The sequence below is a fragment of the Centroberyx gerrardi genome, chromosome 21, assembly GCF_048128805.1.
Source record: "Centroberyx gerrardi isolate f3 chromosome 21, fCenGer3.hap1.cur.20231027, whole genome shotgun sequence".
Taxonomy (NCBI): Eukaryota; Metazoa; Chordata; class Actinopteri; order Beryciformes; family Berycidae; genus Centroberyx; species Centroberyx gerrardi.
The window spans coordinates 9,745,147-9,760,872 of NC_136017.1; positions in this window are offsets into that span (position 1 = coordinate 9,745,147).

Genomic DNA, 15,726 nt, shown 5'->3' on the forward strand with positions numbered 1-15,726 from the left:
ACAATGTGAGAACAGAAGAGAGATAAAGATCCCAGAAGTTTACTTGCCAACCAAGGATTCATTAGATGGTAAGTTGACCGATGACAACAAATGGGAAGCCCCAAGATTCATTGGGAGAACGATGCATCACGTACAAACAGCGCTATAGTCTAATAGTACAGAGCCGGATGACACAGATGGGAAAATGAACAGCTGTGGGTCTTAATTGATCACACGCACAACATCAAGAGAAGCGCATTCTTTCCAAGACAACTTCTCCACAAGGTCACAAGTACTGACTTGACATTTGTGGATTTGATATACAGCATGTAGCAACATTCCCTTAACGACAGGAAGCAGCAGGGTTTAAAGTAGATGTGGTTTTAATTTTGAGAAACACTGACAGTTTGTTTACTGTAATTAAACCAAGGTATCAGACTTCATTTGACACTGATATATCGATGTTTAAAAATGTAGCACCTTTAACTCATTGAATATGCAGTGCCATCCCCCAAACTCCCCAAAGACACACAAAGTAGATCTGGCAAAGTAGAAATGCATGAACAGAACAACAACAGTAATAGTGCGGTGAGTGGATGAGTGGAAACCAAATACAGACACTACTCCCTTCTTTTTCAGGTCATATATATAAATATCTACCTACCAGCTCATTTACCATTACCCTTGAAATGTATGGCAAGATGAGGTGACAGACTCACCTCCCCTCCTGAAAGAGTCTAACCACCCATCAGCCTAATTCCAGCTGACATATACAGGCCTATAGTTGGGCTCACAGTGTGCCGGTTCCTGAGCTGCATTCCCATCACTCCCACCTTACCCAGTTCCTCCACTGCCACTTCACCAATACTCAGCAGTCTTGGTGAAGTCTTAAGGGGGTGTCATAGTCAAAAAGAAGGAGATTGTATGAGGAAAAATAGCACATAACTCCTGTTTTATATTTTATATGGTGCTTGAATCAATGTGTTGCTGTGACACTGCTCAACAGTTATTGGAAAACTTTGGGATTATTGTTGAGATGTTGTCAATGGTAAAAAGCGTACTTGGCAGGCTATTTGAGCATCATCAGACAGAAAAGGCTTTAATGATATAATAGTCACCAGAACACACACACATCACATGCATATGCTCCCTCTATCTCTCTCTCACACACACATAAACACACTGACGCGCTGTTTCTCACACACGCGCAGAGGCATTTCCAGCTAGATCGATACCTAATGGTCTCCCAGACGCGCACACGCGCGCGCGCACTCACACACAAACACATTTACCCCCCCACCCCCTCGCGCGCACACAGAGTAGAGAAGCCTTCCTCTCCTACCAGATCGACACTTGATGATCTCTCCAAACTCGTCCTCCACCGCCTCGTCGCAGTAGTCCTCGGGGCGCACAGCCTCCGCCATCGGTAACGGGGGACCGGGAATTAAAAAAAAAAAAGTTATTTGAGTTACAGTGACCAGACAGACGGGTTAAATCCACCAGGGGGAGGGAGACAGAAAGTGCAAATCCAGGACAAATGGCCAGAGGAGGAGAAGGAAGAGTAGGCGACACGATCTGGACAGGAACCGAGCTCCGGTGAGAGAGAGGGGAGGACGGAGGGAGGAGGACCGGGCTGTCAGAGAGGGACAGACGGAGAGGAGCAGGTGTGCAGGGGGGTGAGGGGCTGGGTGTCGGAGCATTCCCACCTCTAAATAGGGTGCTAGGAGGTGGCTCTCCGTGGGCCCCTGTCCCGCTTGGCGGACGCCATGCGTAAAACCCGACACCCCGCGGACGCGTCAGTCAAAACCCATTTCCGCACTGGCCTCAACTTAGAGCCAGTGATGTAGTTGTAAATAAAAAGGTGAGTCAACTGTGACCTCCAGTGAGTGATCATCACGTGGCAAACAACACCAATTGCAGAAAAGCTTTAATTTAGGCTATGATTTCCCCCCTAAAATATCCTGCACAACTAAAAATGAGTTTGAGGCTACTACTTACTTTGATGTACATAAATTTAGGTCATAGGATTTGTGTCAGCCTGAAAAGCGGGGTAAAGTCTATTCTGCAAATAAAAAAAGATGGGTATAAACTGAGTCTCTTCTCTCCATCCCTGCTTAGTAGTGACCGCCCTCCTGTTGCTATCCGTCCCCGGTGAGAAAGCGCCCCACTACGCTTATTGTGGTTGCATTGCACTGCCGTGACAGAGTAACTATAATTAGACCCGGTGATAGAATGAATGCATGCACTTTGGACTATACCGTTTCCCGGCTACTCAGAAGTAGGACTGGGTTTACAGTAATGGCTCCATTACGCAGGGCGGAGGGCTTTTATTAGTTGGGGCTGCTACAGAGAGTTGCTATTATTAGATCCGATGATATGACGGATCCAGGCGCTTCTCTTCTGGGCTACAGTCTCCCGGCTACTCGCTCGTACTGTAGGCCCGGGGGCAACGTGACGACTTGAACGAGGTATTCCAAAAACGGAAACTATCACCTCGACCCTGCTGGCATCCCAGGCAGCCGCCGTCTGGACCCTGGTGTTGTCTGGACAGGGGAGAACCAGAGCGTGTGTGTGTGGGCGAGGGGAGGGGAGGAGGGGAGGGGAGGGGTTGCGGTGGGTGTGGGTGTGGGTGTGGGTGGGCGGGTCAGACAGGGACACAGCTGTCTCACCGCTGGAGCGGGGAGACGGAGGATGTCACCTGTCTGCCTGTCTGAAGCGCTCAGATCACACTGGTCATGGTGCGGGAGAGAGGCTCGGATGATGGTCTATTCTGAGTATGTAGGCCTAGTTCAGTTATTGGTCCACTTGTTGATGTAAAGATTAAATAAACAAAAATAAATGAAGAGACTGGCAACGCTCCAAGCCATAATCAGTTTAGCCTTTTACTTGATAGTCCTTTCACAGCTCCATAAGAGTTTATGACCAGCCAAACAACATTAGCTCCCCAGGTGATCCGCTGCCATTAAGATCTCTATATGAAAACATGTGAAATATCCCTTTAAGATCAGATGAATGGTCAATAAATAGCCAATGATCCCTATAACACTGCTAAGAGTGCCTTAGACTGAAAATAGATTTAGAGTACCAATATTCTTGTTTAAACGTGAGATTTATATTAGACATGCATTTTATTATCTGAAAAATATTTACATCAAAGTAGGATATATTTTGGTTATTTTGGAGGTTTCTGGCTCTTGGATCCTACCAGTTTGAAAGGCAGAAAGCATAACAGTAATTAGATTAGATTTGATTTGATTTGATTTGCACTTTCATTGCTGACAGGTGGCAATCGATGGTGAGATAAATTGAGAGTGAACCTTTGAATTTTGTGAACATCTGTTATGGGTTAATTGTTGATTTTTCCTGCTTTGAAGTTCACCTCGACTTAAAATGTAAACTGACAATTCAGGACAGGATATATCCAAACTACTGACTGTATTCATTTAGTTCAAAAAGTGCTGAAAACAACACACTTTTTGTGTTTTGCAGAACTGCGGGTTAACAGCCTCAACATTGTGAATACATGCATTACCATCATACAGTCAGATGCTGCTTTGAGTAAATCAATGTGGAATTATCGGATTCCATATCATAAAACCACAGACATACACAAGAGAGAAATCCTCTAAGTCAAGTGATCAGTATAGTGGTATATACTGGTAATTGCCAACTGTGTCATAATAGAGAATAATTGTGACTAGACATATTCAATGTGAATATAAAACATCCAATTTTTCATTTTTGTTTGAAAATGGAGGTTATACAGCATGTCTATTGATGGCATGGGCAGAGTGAGAAATCAATGAAATGAGCTGTCTGTTAGCAAAGCCAACCACCCTTAACTACTTTTTGTGTGTTTTAAAGGTCAAAGGTCAAGACTAGAGTTTAAATTACATATCAACATAAAATACATTATACATCTATTAAATGATATAACATCCACTTGTGTACCAATAATCCTTTTGTCAGGACAGGAAATACTCATAGTTACTGCTGTTTGGCTTTGTAGTGTTGTCACTGAGCTGTGGATAGATTTTGGCATTGTGGTTTTCAGTGGCAGCCATGTTAGCTCCACTATACCCATCCATGGCTGTTGCTAAGTAACTGATGATTCTACACCAGTTGATTTTTAGAATGTCAGTAATGTTATGGTAATTTAACTGAGTGTAAAACTTGTGTTTCATTGTGTTTCTACCAGTTCACATCAGAGTTATTTTCACACTTTTAGATAGTTTTGAACAGCCACTCCAGAGCCGTATCAGATCTATGAGGGGACAACAACTCTCCAATCAACACTTGTCACTGGAAAGTCAACACTTATTTACACTGCAGAAATTTGCTTTTTAGCCTACTGGTCAAGTCTCAAGTTCTCAGTACTCCCAGTCCCAGTAACCAGTTTGAGTTCAAGTAATTCATGCTAGAACAAAATTAACAAGTACAGATCCTCTCCAGGCCCACGGCGCATGTGTTGAATTCCACTGGCTGTGGCTACACTGATCCGTCGGAAAATGGACAGAATTATTGACGGATAGATTTCTGTCCATTGGGCTGTTTTGGAATATCAACATGGTGGGATACAGCCTAGATTTGCTTCCTCTGTCAAGAGACTCGGGGCTAGTCAAAAAATATTCCCGGCTAAAGCCCCGGAAGCCTGATGCTGATGACGGGAGCAATGCTCGGCTAGCGCCACACGTGTATCGGTTAAATTACCTTTTCCACCAAGGTCACACCACAGGTAATAATGTGACCTACCGTTAAGGTTTGCGGGACAGAAGAAGATGTAGATGTCTGTAAATTGATGGTGAAGAGTGTGGCTCTGTGTGAGATCCAATCTGGCATTATGAGTATGGGACTGAATACATTTAGCCCATATAGGCGAGAGGCCATCTCTTAGTCAAAGACGCCCTCTAGAGGCCATCTCACGAAGCGACATCTCAATAAGCATTACCTGACTGACTGACTGACTGACTGACTGACTGACTGACTGCCTGACCTGAATTTGCCGCGTGATGCCTTCAGCTGCGCCGTGGGAAAAATCAACATGGAAGTGTTGTTTGTGACGGTGTTGCAGCTCCAGTACCACCTTTGGCCGACCGGGCCAATCTGTGAGTGGTTTTCCTTCTGCTGCACCCCTTCTGATTTTGCCTTTTCACTGCCAGCAGTGTGCAGTAATGGAAAAAGTGAAATAGTCCCCATTAAATGTAATAGTTAGCTGCATGATGATAATAATAACCAAACAAAGCTTTATAATTTTTTTTAAAAAGAATAAATAATACATATAGAATACATGTAATAATACATGTATATATACTTTTGAAACACTCAATATTATTGTATATTATATTATATTATAGTATATTGTATTATATTGTATTGTATTGTATTATATTATATTACCTCTGCCAAGGAGATAATGTTTTCATCTGCGTCTGTGTGTTTGTCCGTCCGTCTGCCCGTCTGTTAGCAGGATATCTCAAAAGTTGGGCCCGGATTTGCACAAAACTTGGTATGGAGGTTGATTATGGGCCAAGGAACTGATTCACTTTTTGATTGGCCAAAAGGGGGCGTATTTTGGGGCATTGGCATTGGTTGTCACACATGGCAGAGGTCTGTGCTCTACTGTGCACAAGTATTATATTATATTATATTATATTATATTATATTATATTATATTATATTATATTATATTATATTTATTTGGAGAAAATGTCAATGCTGTGTTATCACTTTTTTAAGATGATGTCTCATTGATCCATCATAGAGCACTAGGTTGTAAATTAAACATATAAAAAAGCAATACATATATAAAATAATAAATAACCAACAAAGTAATATGTATATTTAATTTTTTTTATTTTGAAGAGGGAAACAGATGGACGTAGATATGATGGTTCTATGATGTTAATGTCCACTGTTGGTGTTATCATCCTCTTCTTATGCTGCTGTTATCATCGTCTTTTTATTCAGTGCCAGAGGCGCAGGGCAGAAGTTTCCGGAGTCCTCCGAAAAATCTTCCCTTCTTCTTTTTTTTCCCCTTGCTGTCCTCTTCCTCTTCGATGCACTTCTTTTTCTCCGTCTGGATGGGAGCTTTAACAGTGACGTCCTCAGTGAAAAAATCTTCAGCATGATCGTCTTTCTGTTTGATGTCACGCTTGAAGGACAGAAATTTCCAGAGTCCTCTGAAAAATTTTCTGATGCCCTTCTTTTTCTTGGTCCTCTTGCTGTGGACTTCAGCATCGTCCTCTTCCTTTTCGGTGCACATCTTGACGTCAGTGACGTCCCACCGTCCTCTGGAAAATCTTCTCCTCTTCTCTTCTTCATCCCACCCAACTGCCTTGTTGTTAGTTTGGTCCAGGCAGTTTGTGGTATTTGGAGGAAGGTCAGGAGTAGCAGACACACTTGATGTCATTTTGGAGACATCTGATGTCTTCTGGGTGTCCACAACCTCACTGACAGTCAGGGAGCACTCAGCCAGCTCCATAATGGCATCTGCTGCCTCATTTAGAGCCAAGTTGGCTGAGGCCATAACTGACTTTATCTCCATCAAATCCAGGCTGCTGGTGTGAGCGGAAGCCAGTTCATCAGGTTCCTCTTCCTTTGGGGCCTTATCTGTGCCATGTGCCTGTGCTGCGTTCATGTCAGCTGGAGTCAAGTCACTGTGGGCCTTCACAGTGGGGGCGTTTTCGTCAATATTCAACTTGCCCTTTGTGAAATCAACTAATGCCACTGCTGCTTTGACCAACTCATTTATGGCCAGGCTGCACTGATCAGTATCAAGAGCAGACTCCTCAGCAGTGAGGTGCTGATCCACACTGTCTGTGGCACTGTGAGTCTTCATTTTGGACTCACTGTCCTGTTCCACAATGGCTGTGGCTGTTTCAGTGGCATCAGAGGGGCCCTCCACCTTTGGGGCCAGGTCATCTTTAACCACAGTAATGTCAGTCTGCAAAGCAGAAGCTGGACATTCAGCAGTCAGGTCAGCTGGAGCCGGGGCACAGTGGGATTTGATACCGAGATCCTCCGTAACAGTAGCCCACTCAGTGATGTCCCACCGTCCTCTGGAAAATCTTCTCCTCTTCTCTTCTTCATCCCACCCAACTGCCTTGTTGTTAGTTTGGCCCAGGCAGTTTGTGGTATTTGGAAGAAGGTCAGGAGTAGCAGACACGCTTGATGTCATTTTGGAGACATCTGATGTCTTCTGGGTGTCCACAACCTCACTGACAGTCAGGGAACACTCAGCCAGTTCACTGGAGGCTTGCACACTTTGAACTGTGTCACTTGGGTTAGGGTGAGCCAGGTGATTGCAGTCCATAATGGCATCTGCCGCCTCATTTAGAGCCAAGTTGGCTGAGGCCATAACTGACTTAATCTCCATCAAATCCAGGCTGCTGGTGTGAGCGGAAGCCAGTTCATCAGGTTCCTCTTCCTTTGGGGCCTTATCCTGGACCAACTCATTTATGGCCAAGTTGCACTGATCAGTATCTAGAGCAGACTCCTCAGCAGTAAGGTGCTGATCCACACTGTCTGTGGCACTGTGAGTCTTCATTTTGGACTCACTGTCCTGTTCCACAATGACTGTGGCTGTTTCAATGGCATCAGAGGGGCCCTCCACTTTTGGGGCCAGGTCATCTTTAACCACAGCAATATCAGTCTGCAAAGCAGAAGCTGGACATTCAGCAGTCAGGTCAGCTGGAGCCGGGGCACAGTGGGATTTGATACCGAGATCCTCCATAACAGAAGCCTCCTCTGCCACAGCCGCAGAAGAAGCCAAGTCACCTCCATCCTGAGCAGAGGGAACCTCCACATTTTCAGCCAGGGCTGTTGGGATGGGCTGGCGAACGGCTGGTAACCAGGCATTCACGGTGGGCAGGGAGGGCCTGGGGGTACAGAAAGACACTTTAGTGAACAATGTCTCCCAAAGTGCCGATGTGGTGTCGGATGCATAATCCAGCATATCCTGCATGGTCATGGATTCATTTTCCAACATCCACAGTGCATTCTCAAAATTGAGAAGCACTGTGGCCTTCTCTGGGTCGTCGGTGCAGCGCAGCCGCGGGTTGGCGACTTTAAGGTCTTTTACAAAATTGGCTAGCCGACGCTCAACCGTTCTGGGGTCATATCTCGGTCGGTATTGGCTGCCGTATTGGGACTTCTCACATATGGTTGCCCCTCTGAGGACCCTTCTAATGGAGTCCTTGCTCAATATCATCTGGGAAGTCCCGGGGGCCTGGGTGGTACAGGAGGCCTGGGGGGTATGGGGGGCCTGGGTGGTACGGGAGGCCTGGGGGGCACGGGGGGCCTGGGTGGCACGGGGGGCCTGGGTGGCACGGGGGGCCTGGGTGGCACGGGAGGCCTTGGGGGTACGGGAGGCCTTGGGGGTACCGGAGGCCTTGGGGGTACCGGAGGCCTTGGGAGTACCGGAGGCCTTGGGGGTACCGGAGGCCTTGGGGGTACGGGAGGCCTTGGGGGTACGGGAGGCCTTGGGGGTACCAGAGGTCTGGGATGGCTGGGGGACACCGGAAGATACAGAAATGAACAAGCTATCCCAAAGTGCCGTGCTGGAGTTAGATGGTCTTGCATAGTCCAGCATTTCCTGTATTGTCATCTCGCCATTAGACAACATCCGGACTGCGTTCTCAACATGGAGACGCAGTGTGGCGTCTTTTGGGTCATCGGTGAAGCATAGCAGAGGATTGGTAACCTTAAGGTTTTCAATCACACTGGCTAGCCTGCTCCCAACTAGCTTGCGTTCCTGTCGGCGGCCGTGACCTTCCTCTGAGAACGCCCCTTTGAGGGCCCTCCAAACGGAGTCCTTGCTCAGTATAATCTGGAAGAAGACAACAGCAGAAAAAGAGTTGTCATGTCATTTCATCTCCATGTCTCACAAACACAACCTACATGATCCCAATATAGTACAGGGAATGCTGTTCATAAAACCATGTATCTACACAATCCTATATTACTGTGTGATAGTATATCACTAGTCAAGTGTACATCAATAACCCACATTAGCCTATGAGGATAACCCTGTATGCACAGCTAAAAATTACCAAGCCCTTTCACACCAAGTGCGGATTATTCGCGCAGAAATGTATTTAAAAAAAATGATTTTGTGGGTTATAATGGGGCGGGCAGAACTTTCGTGCGGCAAGAAAAAAAAAATTTGAATCACTTTGTCTTCTGCGGCATTCCGTCTGCGAAAATATACGCTTGGCCAATGAAATCCTTTGCTTTCTATGATGTCACATTTTCAAACATCGTCCCGGGATGAAATAAATATGTGTGGCTTTTCATCGCTAAAAGGCCTGGGTACGGGGGTGATGGTAAACGCCCATACAGCTTGTGACAACACCGCCGTGCGCCTTTACGCACAGGTGAGGCAGACGCACACACTCTGATCCACGTTCACTCATACAGTGGACTAGCAAGGCTAATATAGATATAGACACAAATTAAATTATCGCCAGCTAAACAGAGTATAGCGCTTCACAGACAACATGTATAAACTATGATCTATTTTCTCCACAGCTGTAGCCAGAACAGCAGCTGGTCTCACCTCATACTGCAAGCCGTTTCTCAGGGTCTGCGTAAAAGCGCATTAAGAATTCCATGCAGTAAATTCACAATGATTGAAGGAGCCTGTCAGGTTTATAGTTCGTTATTGTTTTATCAATTGCTCAGTCCTTTTTGCCATTTTGCTACTCAAGCACGTTTGGCGATGTGCCATAATATTTAATATAATGAAGTAATGGCTATGCCTCCGTTTCCCTCGTATATATTGTATTTTAGAAATTAATACACAGATGCTGATTTGGTTGTGATGGGTTTTTTTTTTTCAAAGACGAAGTTTTGAGGTAGTCTGATGTTTTTCCCTATAGGCTACATTAGGTTATTGATGCGCTCTGTTGGTCTTTGCCTGGCTGGAGAAGGCTGTAGTCCAGATAAAAGCGAGTGATCCATCCATCCGTTACAGCCTACATATTTCAGTATGATAGTTATAGGCAGGCTCCTGGATAAGCCTATAAACTCTCTGTGTTCCGTTCGCCTTTCCAAAATAGGATGGGCACAACACTTTCTCCTCTTTTTACTGTTTAAAAGAATGAAGGTAACATCTATGTCCATTTTCTCTCAGATAATGTAGAAAATAAAATAGATCATAGTTTACATATGTTGTCTGTGAGGCGCTACAATACTCTGTTTGGCTGGCGATAATCTCATTTGTGCCTATATATCCTATTAGCCTTCCTAGTCCACTGTAGGAGTGAACGTGGATCAGAGTGTCTCACCTGTGCGTAAAGGCGTACGGCGGTGTGGCCACAGGCTGTATGGGCATTTACCATCATCCCCGTACCCAAGCCGTTTAGCGATCGAGAGCCACACATATTTATTTCAGCCTGCGACAATGTTTGAAAATGTGACATCATAGAAAACAAAAGATTTCAAGCGTATCGCAGACGGAATTCCGCAGAAGACAAAGTTTTTTCTTGCCGCATGAAAGTTCCGCCCTGGTGTGCAAGCTTCCATTATAACCGACAAAAAATTCTTTTTTTATAAATTTCCGTGTGAATAATCCGCACCGAAATTCGCACTTGGTGTGAAAGGGTTTACGATGCGTTCACATTGCGGAGCAGTTTCCATTATTTCGCCCTTCCATAGGAAAAAGAACAACTACCGTACCCCCCCATAGAGAACAACTCGGCACTAATTTGGTTTGGCAACAAACAACACGTTACCACTCCACTTCGTTTCTGCCACTTTTTTGAGAAGCGAGGCGGACCATGGATTTTAAGCAGAAACCGCTCCGCAATGTGAACATAGCCTAAAGAATGAGGGATACGTTGTGTGTGTGTGTGTGTGTGTGTGTGTGTGTGTGTGTGTGTGTGTGTGTGTGTGTGTGTGTGTGTGTGAGAGAGAGAGAGAGAGAGAGAGAGAGAGAGAGAGAGAGAGAGAGAGAGAGAGAGAGAGAGAAGTGGTGGGGCAGGGTAGATCACTCAAATCTTGTTTTTTATTTAAACTTGCCTACAGTATATATCTACTCAAGTTCTATGTTAACAACGCTATGACTGACTGCAGCATGGGACATGTAGTACAGTATAACCTGAGAATCAAGGTGGCTTAAAGACTGGATAACCAATACTGGACCAACACTTACTTAAAATGGGTAACAAGCATGCAGTCATATACTAATCAGTCTGGGTTACTTTGGACAGATAATTAAAATTATATTTATTTCCATTTTTCTCCCATTGAATTCAGTTATGAGAGCTAGAGACCATGTGCACTTTTTCCTTCCACACATTTCTCCACATTTCTAATATTTGACATTGTTAATGTTTCCTAAAGTTAAAGTCTATCACATACCTTCATAAAACTTCAGATTCCTTGTAGGTTCTGTAGAAAAGTCTTGAGGTCCTGAGGTACTGATATTCGCTGCTTTGCTGATGATGAACTGATGAGTTGATGGGTTTTTCAGTCTTATTTAAAGGCCACAGAATGTCCAGCCATCACCTATGCCATTGTGATATAATAAGGGAGTCTAAGTCTAAGTGCCTATTCATTCCTTGCAGCAGCATTCTAAATTCCATTGGGTACCAGTTTGTGACTCTTGCTCCATTGAAGTCTATGAGAGAATTAGAGAAAACTCCCTTTTCAGCAAAAGGAAAAGTATATCTACGAAGAAAGAAGTTAGTGTGCAGTTATGTTATGCTGCTATGTGTTCTAAACAATTCTTTGAAGGAAAGATTCCATTTAGTGTAACCTTTGTTTGGAGACCATTTTTCTGACCTCTGTGCTGGCTGCTTGGCTGCATAAACAATTGGTTTACATCTAGTGTTGAATCTTTACAGTTTTTTTAATTTGTTAGTATAAGTTACATTAAAAAAAAAAAAAAAAAAAGGACTAAAGGACTTCTACTTTGAATTCTATGTAGCCTGAAATTATGCTACTCCTAATCTAGTAGGCCTAATATTTCTAGTTTACAGCTGAAAATGATTTCCTTTGCTTAAATCATGTTTTTAACTGTTTGTCTATCAGTATTGGGTCCAAAGTACAAATATTCTTAAGAAATGCGAAAAAACAAACAAAAAAAAAATCAAATTGACTAAGAAAAAAACCCCAAAACGCTTCAGCTAAAACAGTGTGTTTAGTTGGATGAAGCCAAAATTACAGTTACAGCTCCACTTTGTGATTTAGGTTGATAAAATATGTATTGTGTATTTTTGCAGTTATAAAAATCTTGCATGGTGTGGCTTTAATGAATAGCCTAGTTGTTAATATGATGCAGGCTACAAATCATGTTCCAGCTGAGACTTGTATAGTTTCTGAGGAAAATCTTCAACGTGTTCAACCTTCGTGGCGACACAAATAAACTTATGTTGCACTCATGAATCGTGGCACTGGACTCATAGTGGCATATTTTATAATAACAGTTCTTAATCACTCTAACCCATCTATTCCAAGCATAAAATATTCAAAAATTATCATTCTGTAATGTAATAACCTTTTTACAAATAATAAGTAATGTATCTCTGCACTTTCATTCATATTTACAACTGGCATCTGCCTTGGTGCGCCGTTACCATGGCGACTGGCATCTGACAACACAACATACACACTCCCAAACAAAGAACACATGCCTGTGAGTTAACTCAACCTAACATCTAACGGCAAATATCGTTTAAAGGGCTAATATGACCGTTATAGCATTCGTTCGCTAGCTGCTAACCGCTAGCGGTAGCGAACTAACTTCGTTATTAAAGTAGGTTACAAAACAAGCACAGATCCTGTACAGACCCACGGCGCGTGTTCACTTCTACGCACTGGGTAGCGTTAAAGGCACCTACCGTTAAAGTTTGTAGGGCAACGAAGACGAGTTACTGTCTGCAAATCCCCGTTACTGACTGAGGAATGTTAAATTTTACTTTTGTTTTCACACTGGGAGACTCCCAATCCACTCTGTGAATTGACTTCAATGCTGCTGGTCTGCTGTCTGTACATCTCCACATTACAGACATGACGTTATGCGACATCAGGCGCATTAGAGATCGATTTCTATACAGACCAACTTTTGATTTTGTGCTTCTGTATGAGAAACACTGCATCTCACAGTCAAAAACGCCCTCTAGAGGCCATCTGATGAAGCGCATCATCTCACTAAGCGTTACCTGACTGACTGACTGACCTGAATTTGCATCGTGGGAAAAAGAACTTACTTACATTCACACCGGTCACATTAAAAGCTAGTTTAATGGTTATAATGGTGACTTTTTAAGTTCCGTCATTTCATTAAAATAAACGTCTTTGACATATTGAGGGCTTCTGAAATGTTTCTAAGCTAACGAACTAGCTTAAACCTCGAAGTAAACGCTCACTTTTCTGGGTGCATCCTAGACAGATGCCGGTTGAAATTTCAGGTTGTCCCAGTCCTTTCCTCGCTCGTCCTTGTGCATGTTTTACAGTTGACTTTACTTTTCACGCCAGTTGATGTAAAATTTGTGTAACCGAAGCTCACAATACAAGGTGGAGGCATCTTCATCTAACACTTGACTAGCACTCATAGGCCTATTGTTAACCAATTAGATAATCAGGTACACATTTACGATAATGCTTAATGATGTGTAGCCCATGTCTATGGTCATCAAAGTTGGGACTGGGGTCGGACTCAAGTACTGCAACACTGACCCGCAGTAGCCTACAGCAGGGCCAAACGACTGTATCTCCTGCTATAGTAGAGAGGGACAAAGCCACGTGCATCAGTGACAGGTATGAGTATGAAGGGGGAATAGAGCCTGCACACTGCACTCTGCTGCCAAGGTCTATAAATTTATTAACACCTGCAGGGCTGAGGAGCTGTGTGCTTGTAACGCTGCCTCCGAGGTGTTTATAAATTCATACATCTTGGGAGTATAGGACAGAGTGTAGATCCTAGTTTCTTCCTCAAACTCTCTCTGGCCAATTTCCAGTCAGTATGCGTTGACCCCAGAGGGCCTTTGTGGAATTTGGAGACGCAAAAGAGGAGCTCTGAATGCGACAGACCTTAATAAAAGTCCCCATCTTCCCCCCGTAGTGCCTTTCACATGTCTAATGATTAGTTTAGTATTCATCAGTGGCTTTAGGTAGTCATAACAAACATTAGACACCAGGTGGCAGTGTAACCACAGAATAGGGAGTACAATATGAATCCCCACACCCTATTGTTAACTAGGCCAGTGAGTCTTGGAAAGATGTTTGTTAAAAGACTTTTCCCTCAGGGTTGAGCAAACAAAAAAAGGAGTTGAAGTTGATTGTGAAAAACTAAATGGAGCATGGGAGATTTCTTCCAGCATAGTAAATTATTGTTGGATAATTCAGAGCCCCTCTGTTGTGTGTTTGATTATTGAGTCTAAATGAGAAAAAAAAAAAAAAAGTTGAGTGTGGCAGATATTAAGTGTACTTACTGTGATGCGAGCTGATCCAGGCTGACAAGGCGTGCTGCTCCTCCAGGACCAGCAGCTCCTTAACAACCTCAGGTTCTCCTGGAGGTTTTTGGCAGCAGCAGGGTGGCAGAGGTAATTTCACTGCTGGAGCCACGCAAGGTTTCCAATTTCCAACATCAGCTGTGGTGTAAAATTAGCTCTTACTTGCATACTGAATAATTGTGCTGGATCTGCTCTTTCTTGTGTATGAGCAATGAGGGCAGGTGAAGAACTCATTGTTTTTACTGGGTTTTTTTGGTTTCTTTTGGCAATGAGGGCATTTTAAGTGTGACTGTAAGGCAGTGATTCTCAACCCTTTTCATATCAGTGACCCCTAATTTAGTCCACATTAGAGCCACGGACCCCCATTTGATAAGATTTTGTCTCTTAGTCGGAGAATATTTTTATTGTTAGATATGATTTTGTCCAGAATTCCATGACTATCTGTATTGCAGGTAGATAGATAACAGTGAAACTATGATCAAAATAGTCATTCTTCTATATTCTCTGATTGTGTTAACTTCTTATGAATAAAATAATGAAGTTTAACAATTCATCAATTTGCTAACCCCCTCAAGGGCCCCTGGTGGTCCCCGGACCCCACGTTGAGAACCACTGCTGTAAGGGAACCACTGGACAAAAAAACACATTTAGTTCACAATCCTCCTTAGTTATATGTTATATTGATATGCTGTACAGCATCTCATTGTCTTGTATTATGAATTATGGCTAGGCTATTCGCCATAGTTCGAATCACTCAACGACGCTATTAAAAACCTTTAAAAACTGACAATTCTGCAATCCATATCTCAGCCGTTTCAGTGCCAAACTCAATGCCAGGTGGCGGAGACACAAAACATAATGTCCTGCTAGCACATTACAGACTGGAAAGGGCTTCTGTTTCAGCACTGACGCATTAAAACCAGCGCTGTTATGTAACTTTATGAGATCTTCTCCTGCAGTGATCTTGATCTTCGCTGCAGTGAAGCCTGCCTGTCACAGCAGCAGCAGTGAAGCTCTTTATTTCATACAACATGTCATGCTGTTTCTGTCACTCAACCTATTTATAGTCGCCTTCCTGGCCACATCTGTGTACTGTAAGACGTTTTTTTGGTCTCAATGGGTCTAATTGTTAAATGTTCGAAGTGTGTTAATATGTTTTATGCTGGATATAGTGACTGTTGTTTTGGTCAAGTGCTTGCATCTGGCCCTGTGGAGCCTAGTCTTCAGCTGGTAATTGCCACTACCACTCCTAATTGGCAGCAGGAGTGTTTCTGGAGGGGCAGCCACAGGG